At 48.4% G+C, this 8,154-nt stretch overlaps 2 non-coding genes across 2 annotated transcripts; one reads left to right on the plus strand and one right to left on the minus strand.

Moving 5' to 3' along the window:
- The first annotated feature begins 76 nt into the window (after positions 1-76).
- Positions 77-148, plus strand: TRNAC-GCA. The gene has a single exon. It is a non-coding gene; the product is annotated as a tRNA-Cys (tRNA).
- A 2,132-nt stretch (positions 149-2,280) lies between these two features.
- TRNAC-GCA lies at positions 2,281-2,352 on the minus strand. The gene has a single exon. It is a non-coding gene; the product is annotated as a tRNA-Cys (tRNA).
- Between the last annotated feature and the right edge of the window lie 5,802 nt (positions 2,353-8,154).

The following is an 8,154-nucleotide window of genomic DNA, read 5'->3' on the forward strand; positions in this document are numbered from 1 at the left end:
GTATTTCCCACCCCCAGCGTAGCGGCTGCCACAATTTCTTAGCACCCAAGAACCGCCTCCCGGCGCACGCTGGCGCGGGGGTATAGCTCAGTGGCAGAGCATTTGACTGCAGATCAAGAGGTCCCTGGTTCAAATCCGGGTGCCCCCTTCTGTAACCAGTAGTGCATTTTTCGCTTCCTACTCATATTTTAACATTGGATCCTAGACTAAAAGAAAACAAACATGAAAAAGAACTCCCTTCTGTTCAACCTTAGCGGAAAGCTTTCGGTTTTGCTTTGGGCCCAGCGGAGGAGACGGTATACCCAAGCACCACCAGGACCGAAGCGGCAGGGCCTTCAGCCTCAGATGTGCCAGCCAGCTGTGACTCCCCCAAGTTGGCATTCTGTTTGCTTTTTCTCTTTTCTTTTTTTTTTTTTTTTTTTTTTGAGTTGGAGTCTCACTCTGTCGCCCAGGGACGGCCACCGCAGCCTCGCGCTGCTGGACTCTAGCGATCCTTCCGCTTCAGCCTTCCAAGCAGCTGGAACTTCAGGCGTGGGCTACCATGCCCAGCTTATTTTTTTATTTCTTGTAGAGACGAGGGCTCACCAAGATGCCCAGAATGGTCTCGAACCCCTGAGGTTAAGCAATCCTCTCGCCACGGCCTCCAAAGTGCTGGAATTACAGTCTTGAGCCACCGTGCCCGGCCTGGCATTCTGTTTCCAATGGGGGTAGAGGGTCCAAAAAGGGAAACCCACAGACACAGCCCTTGTGCAGCTTCAGCTTTCTGCATCCCCAGTGGCATGGACATGCTGTATTCACCCTGCCTGGTGCTGACACAGCCAGCGACAGCACTTCGAGAACGTTCAAATGGCCTGTGCACACCCATCGGCTCATTGTCATGTACAAAAATAAAGTGATATCCCGATGCAGACTGTTATACTCTAATGCGGTGTTTCTGACTTGAGCATGCATCAGAATGACTTGTTACAACACCCTTTGTTTCTGATTCTAGAGTCCTGGAGTGGGCCCCAAGGGCTTGTATTCCCGACAAGCTCTCAGTTGCTGCTGGTGCTGCCGGTCTGAGGACCACACTTTGAGGATCACTGAAGTCATAATAAAAGGCCATCGAGTTTCGAAACCTGAAGATGAGGACAGATATCCGCTGGCAGCGTGGATGTGCAGTGTCCCAGTGGGGCCAGAGGAAAACATTCCATGTGAAAAGAAAAGGAAGGGCGTCCCCATCGGCTAGGTTTTGCCCAAAAAAAGGAAAAAGAACGACGAAGATAGAAAGTGACATGCCGCTTGAGTCAAGGGGCAGCTGCAGTATTTAAAACTCGGAATCTGGTTGTGTCATCCCTTGGAACCCCCAGGGAATACTCGAGTGCATTTTCTTTTTTTTTTTTTCTTTTTTTCTCCCGGGTCCCACATAACTGTGAGTGGCACCTCCAGACTGGACAGAGAGAGATCCGTCCAGTGCAAAGTCCAGAAACAACCAATTTTCCTTCTCTTGGTCTAACGAACTTACAACCTCCAGGTTATCAGGCCAAAGCCCTGCCCTTGAACTAAGGCAAAGGAGAGTGGAGGAAATTGTCGATTTTTGCCGTCTACCTTAGATCTATCCTGTTATAAACCTTCTGAATTTGGAGTCTTCCTCCTAGTATTCCAGGTCAGGATAGGAACTCTTGCCTGGTCCGACCTGCCATGTTTTGCCCTTTCCCTCCCTACCCCTTCTCCCCTTCCCTCCCTCCCCTTCTCCCCCTCTCCCCCTCTCCCCCCTCCAAACTGTAATTAACATGTAACCAATGGAGCTCAGAGATGGGAATCGCCTTTGTGCTAGCAGTGCAGAACATATGTGGCTTTTCGCCGTTGGGGTGTGTGGCTCAGACCAATTTTTTTCTTTTAAGTTGGAGTCTCACTCTGTCGCCCAGGCTGGAGCACAATGGCATCCTCACAGCCACAGCAGCCTCAACTCGCCGGGCTCAGGTGATCTTTTTGCCTCAGCCTTCCCAGCAGCCGGAATTAGAAGTGCGCTACCACACCTGGCTACTTTTTGATTTATTGTGTAGATGAGGTCTCGCCAAGTTACCCAGGCTGGTCTCGAACCAGCGGGCTAAGGCAATCCAGGCGCCTGGACTATCAAAATGCTGGGATTACAGGTTGAGCTACCAAGTCAGACCCAGACCCATTTTAAAGCAACCTCTGGGTTGAGTCTGTTCGAAGCGGAAAATCAGATGCGTGGAAGAGACAAAGGGTATCTCCAATGAGCTTCGGATTCTGGGGTGAAAAATGCTAGAGAGAGCAAGGGGGCACCCGGATTTGAACCGGGGACCTCTTGATCTGCAGTCAAATGCTCTACCACTGAGCTATACCCCCTCTGCTGGTAGCAATCTTGTAAATTGTTTTTATATCAGCCTCAAAATTTTCATGACAATTGCTAGTGTCTTCTTTGCTAGATGATGCTGAATTTACCAGTGAGGAGGGACCGATTAAAAGACCAATCAAAACACAGCAGCAGGTTGAAAGCTTGTGAATTCAAGTACCAACCTCCTTTTCTGTTTTTTGTTTTTTTGAATTGGAGTCTCATTTTGTCACCCAGGCTAGAGAGCAGTGACACGTTCCGGCCACTGCAGCCACAACCTGCTGGGCTCAGGCTATCCTTCTGCCTCAGCCTTCCAAGTAGCTGAAACTACAGGCACGCGCCACCATACCTGGCTAATTTTTTGATTTATTGTAGAGACGAGGTCTCGCCAATTACCCAGACTGGTCTCAAACCCCTGAACTCAGGCAGTCCTCTCACCTCAGCCTCCCAAAGTGCTGGGATTATAGGCATAAACCACCGCACCTGGTTACTTTGTTTGTTTGTTTTTTAGTAGCAATCTCACTCTGTCATCCAGGCTGGCGTGCAGCAACAAGCTCATGGCCACTGCAACCTCAGCCTCCTGGACTCAGGTGATCCTTCAGCCTCAGCCTTCCAAGTAGTTAGAACCACAGGAACGCATCACCACGCCTGGCTAATTTTTTTATTTTTATTTTTAGTTGGAGTCTCACTCTGTCACCCAGACTGGAGTGCAGTGGTCGCTTAATTTTTGATTTATTGTAGAGATGTGGTCTTGCCAATTTGCCCAGGCTAGTCTTGAACCCCTGGGCTCAGGCAATCCTTTAGCCTCCACCTCCCAAAGTGCTGGAATTACAGGCGTGAGCCACCAATCTGCCTTTTCTAGGCCCAATTCTTTATCCACAAACCCACTCATCTCTCTCTCCCCTAACAATTCAGAGAACAACCTCTTGCAAAACTGGATAGGAAAACTTTCCCCCTGGTCTCTCCAAAAAGAATACAAACATCAGCTAAAAAGACACCTTCACTGAGAGGCCTTTCTGGCTCTACATTCCAGCGATCCCTCTCATTTTTTGCAGGATACATCCGTCTCTGTACAGGATATATGGTACTTTCAATAGGAAAACATAAAGGTTCTCATGCAGCCGGGTTCGATGGCTCAGCCTGTAATCCCGTGCTTTGGGAGGCTGAGGTGAGTGGATTTCCTGAACCCGCGGGTTCGAGACCCACCTGGGCAACTTGGCAAGCCCTCATCTCTACAATAAATCAAAAAATTAGCTGGGCGTGGTAGCGTGCGCCTGTAGTTCCAGCTACTTGGAAGGCGGAGGCGGAAGGATCACCAGAGCCCAGCAGGTCGAGGCTACAGTGGCCGGGAGCGACCACTGCACTCCAGTTAGGGCAACAGAGTGAGACTCCAACTCAAAAAAAAAAGGTACTCACGCTTACTGAGTTTACAATCTACTGGGAACAGACTAGAAACAAATGCACAAATGAGTAAACAAGGAAATACCCAGTAGTGATAAGGAAAATCGTTAAAAACAAAAACCAAGGCTGGCACAGTGGCACACGCCTGTAATCCCAGCACTCTGGGTGGCTGACGACTTCCTGAGCCCAGAAGGTCCAGGCTGTGATGAGCCATGATCATGCCACTGCCCTCCAGTCTGGGTGACAGAGCGAGACCCTGGCACAGTGGCTCATGCCTGTAAGTTCAGCGCTTTGGGAGACCCAGGTGAGAGGATTGCCTGAGCCCACGGGTTCAAGACCAGCCTGGGCACCCTGTTGAGACCTCATCTTTACAATAAATCAAAATATTGGGCAGGCATGGTGGTGCATGGCTGTAGTTCCAGCTACTTGGAAGGCTGAGGCTGAAGGATCACCTGAACCCAGCAGGTCAAGGCTGCAGTGGCTGTGAGCATGCTACTGCACTCCAGTCTGGTTGACAGAGTGAGATCCAACTCAAAAAAAAAACAACAACAAAAAGATGTGTTACAGAAGTACTGGGGACTATTCCAGGTCAGATAGTCATGGAAGGCTTTTTCTGAGCAGATGATTTTGCAGTTACTGCCTGAACGATCTGAAGGAGGCAACCATTTCGCCATCTGTGGAGGAAGGACATTCCAGGGGGAGAAAATGGCCACTGCGAAGATCCTAAGACCAGAGTAGCTGGAGGAAGGTGGGCCAGGCTGTGGGTGGCCTTTTAGGCCATGGTAGGGAATTAGGAATTTTTTTTTTTTTTTTTTTTTGAGTTGGAGTCTCACTCTGTCACCCAGGTTGGAGGGCAGTGGCCATTCCTGGCCACCGCAGCCTCGACCTGCTGGGCTCCGCCAATCCTTCCACCTCAGCCTTCCAAGTAGCCGGAAATACAGGCATGTGCTACCACGCCCGGCTGATTTTTTGATTTATTGTAGAGATGAGGTCTTGCTGCCCAGGCGGGTCGCGAACCCGTGGGCTCAGGCAATTCACTCACCTCAGCCTCTCAAAGGTGCAGGATTACAGGCTGAGCCACCGAGCCTGGCTGGGAATTAGGATTTTATACCAAATGGATGAAAAGCCATTAGGAAGCTTTGGCTAGGGAAATTTGAAATAATCACCCAAACTGCTGGGGAGTTTATAAGGAGTCAAGGGTGGAGTGGACCCAGAGTATACATGCAATGAAATAACATTCAGCCTAAAAAAAAAATAAAGAAAGAAATCCTGCAATATGCAACCACATGGATGAACCTTGAAGACATCATGCTAGGTGGTGAGATAAGCCAGTGTGTGATTCTACTTACATGAGATAACTAAAATAGTCAAACTCCCAGAAGTAAAGAGTAGGATGATGGTTACCAGGGACTGGGGAAGGCGCTGATCCACTAATCTAAAATTTTTTATACAAATTAATAAATTCCAAAGCCCTGCTGTACAACATTGTGTCTCTAGTTAACAATACTGTATTGTATACTTCAAAATCTGTTACGAGGGAAGATCTCATATTAAGTGTTTCTACCGCATTAACAATGAAAAAAAGACTGGACACAGTGGCTCACTATGCAACATAGTGAGACAAGCACCTTGGGAGGCTGAGATGGGAGGATCCCCTGAGCCAGGAGGTACAGGCTATAGTGAGCTGTGATCTTGAAACTGCAGTCTTAGCTGGGCTTGGTAGCGCGCGCCTGTAGTTCTGGCTACTTGGAAGGCTGAGGCGAAAGTATCGTTGGAGACCAGCAGGTCAAGGTTGCGGTGGCAAGGAGCGTGCCACTGCCCTCCAGTCTGGGCGACAGAGTGAGACTCCAACTCAAAAAAAAAAAAGAAACTGCACTCCAGTCTGGGCGATAGAGTGAGCTCTCAACAGAAAAATAAAATTAAATTAAAATTAAAAGGACAAACCGGGCTCGGTGGCTCAGCCTGTAATCCTGCGCCTTTGGGAGGCTGAGGTGAGTGGATTGCCTGAGTCCGCGGGTTCGAGACCCGCCTGGGCAGCAGGACCTCATCTCTACTTTAAATAAATAAAAAAAAAAAATCAGCTGGGCGTGGTAGCGCATGCCTGTAATTCCGGTTACTCGGAAGGCTGAGGCGGAAGGATCGCCAGAGCCCAGCAGGTCAAGGCTGCGGTGGCCGGGAGCGGCCATTGCACTCCAGTCTGCACGACAGAGTGAGACTCCAACTCAAAAAAAAAAAAAGAAACTGCACTCCAGTCTGGGCGATAGAGTGAGCTCTCAACAGAAAAATAAAATTAAATTAAAATTAAAAGGACAAACCGGGCTCGGTGGCTCAGCCTGTAATCCTGCGCCTTTGGGAGGCTGAGGTGAGTGGATTGCCTGAGTCCGCGGGTTCGAGACCCGCCTGGGCAGCAAGACCTCATCTCTACTTTAAATAAAAAAAAAAAAAAAAATCAGCTGGGCGTGGTAGCGCATGCCTGTAATTCCGGTTACTCGGAAGGCTGAGGCGGAAGGATCGCCAGAGCCCAGCAGGTCAAGGCTGCGGTGGCCGGGAGCGGCCATTGCACTCCAGTCTGCACGACAGAGTGAGACTCCAACTCAAAAAAAATAAATAAATAAAAATAAAAAAATTAAAAGGACAGAGACACTAGTTAGGAATCTATTGCAATAATACAGGTTGGAGAACATGGTGATGTCCTAGACTACAGTGTTGTATTAGTTTCCTGTAGTTGCTGTAACAAATTACCACAATTTATTTGCTTAAAACAACATAAATGCATTATCTCACAGTTCTGGAGGTTAGCATTCCAAAATAGATTTCACTGGGCTAAAATCAAGATGTTACCATGCCTGCATTCCCTTGGTAGGCTTTAGGTGAGAACTTGTTGCCTTGACATTTCTAGCCTCTAGAGGTCACTGCATTCCTAGGCTCACAGCCTATCCTCAGTTTTTGAGCCAGCACCTAGCATCCTCTCCCTCAGACTTCTATTCTTCCATGTCTCTCCCATGTCTCTTCCTTGTATAAGGAACTGTGAGATTACACTGAGTTCACCCGGCTAATCCAGGTAGGTCTTGAACCCGTGGGCTCAGGCAATCCACTCGCTTAGGCCTCCCAAAGTGCTGGAATTACAGGCTGAGCCACCAAGCCTGGCTTGTTTTATTTTTTAAATCTCAGGGCTGGGCATGGTGGTTCAAGCCTGTAATCCCAGCTGAGGTGAGGGGATTGCCTGGACTCACAGGTTCAAGAACAGAGTGAGAATCTAAGTAAAAAAAAAAAAAAAAAAAAAAAAAAAAAAAACTGAGAAAGAAGTAAAAAAAAACCCAAAGAGTTTTCTTTTATTTTCTTTTCTTTTTTTTTTGAGACAAGGTCTCACTATGTTGCATATTGCCTAGGCTAATCTTGAACTCCCGAGCTCAAACAATCCTCCTGTCTTGGCCTCCCAAAGTGCTGGGATTACAAGCAGGAGCCACTACACACAAAGAGGTTTTTTGTTGTTTTTTTTTGAGTTGGTGTCTCACTCTGTCACCCAGGCTGGACTGCAGTGACACCCTCATGGCTACCGCAGCCTCGACCTCCTGGGCTCTGGCGATCCTCCCGCCTCAGCCTTCCAAGTAGCTGGAACTACAGGCACCCGCCATCATGCCTGGCTAATTTTTTTATTTATTGTAGAGATGAGGTCTCGGCCAAGGTGTCCGGGTTGGTCTCGAACTCCTGGGCTCAATCAATCCTCTTACTTTGGCCTCCCAAAGTGCTGGGATTATAGGCATGAATCACTGCACCTGGCCTGAGGAATTAATTTTTTTTAGATGAGAAAGTATAGTTTATTTAAAAACTAAATTAGAAAGAGAGAGAGGAAAAAAAGAGGAAATTCACTTCCCCAAGGTAGGGGAGGGGGCCAAAGCCAGGAAGCATGGCTACAGTCATAATTCAAAGAGCACATGGCCACACCAGAGTCTAGTAAGGCAATGGCCACCTCAGGAATTTTTAGAAGCCAGTTGATTTTCCTTCGGTAGCTTGAAATCGCAGGTAGATGTATTTGCCACCCCCCCTTGGCAAATGCTACAAATCCCTTCTCCCGGAGTTGGTTAGTAACCATTTATAAGCACACTGTTAGGGTACGGATGGACCGGGTGAGGGTGGAGAGGCGCAGGGAGGTGTGCAAGACTGCCGGGGCTGGCAAACCGGAGGTGCTACGCTGGTAACCCAGAGATCCGAGTAAACTGCAAAGAATCGAGACACACAAAAAGGTTAAGAAAGAAAAGCTTATTTAAAAGTAAATTAGAAGCCGGGCTCGGTGGCTCAGCCTGTAATCTCATGCCTTTGGGAGACTGAGGTGAGCGGATTGCCTGGCCCCGCGGGTTCAAGACCCACCTGGCCAACTTGGCGAGACCTCATCTCTACAATAAATCAAAAATCAG

This window comes from Carlito syrichta, unplaced genomic scaffold, assembly GCF_000164805.1.
Source record: "Carlito syrichta isolate Samal-C Ts95f unplaced genomic scaffold, Tarsius_syrichta-2.0.1 Scaffold309114, whole genome shotgun sequence".
Lineage (NCBI taxonomy): Eukaryota > Metazoa > Chordata > Mammalia > Primates > Tarsiidae > Carlito > Carlito syrichta.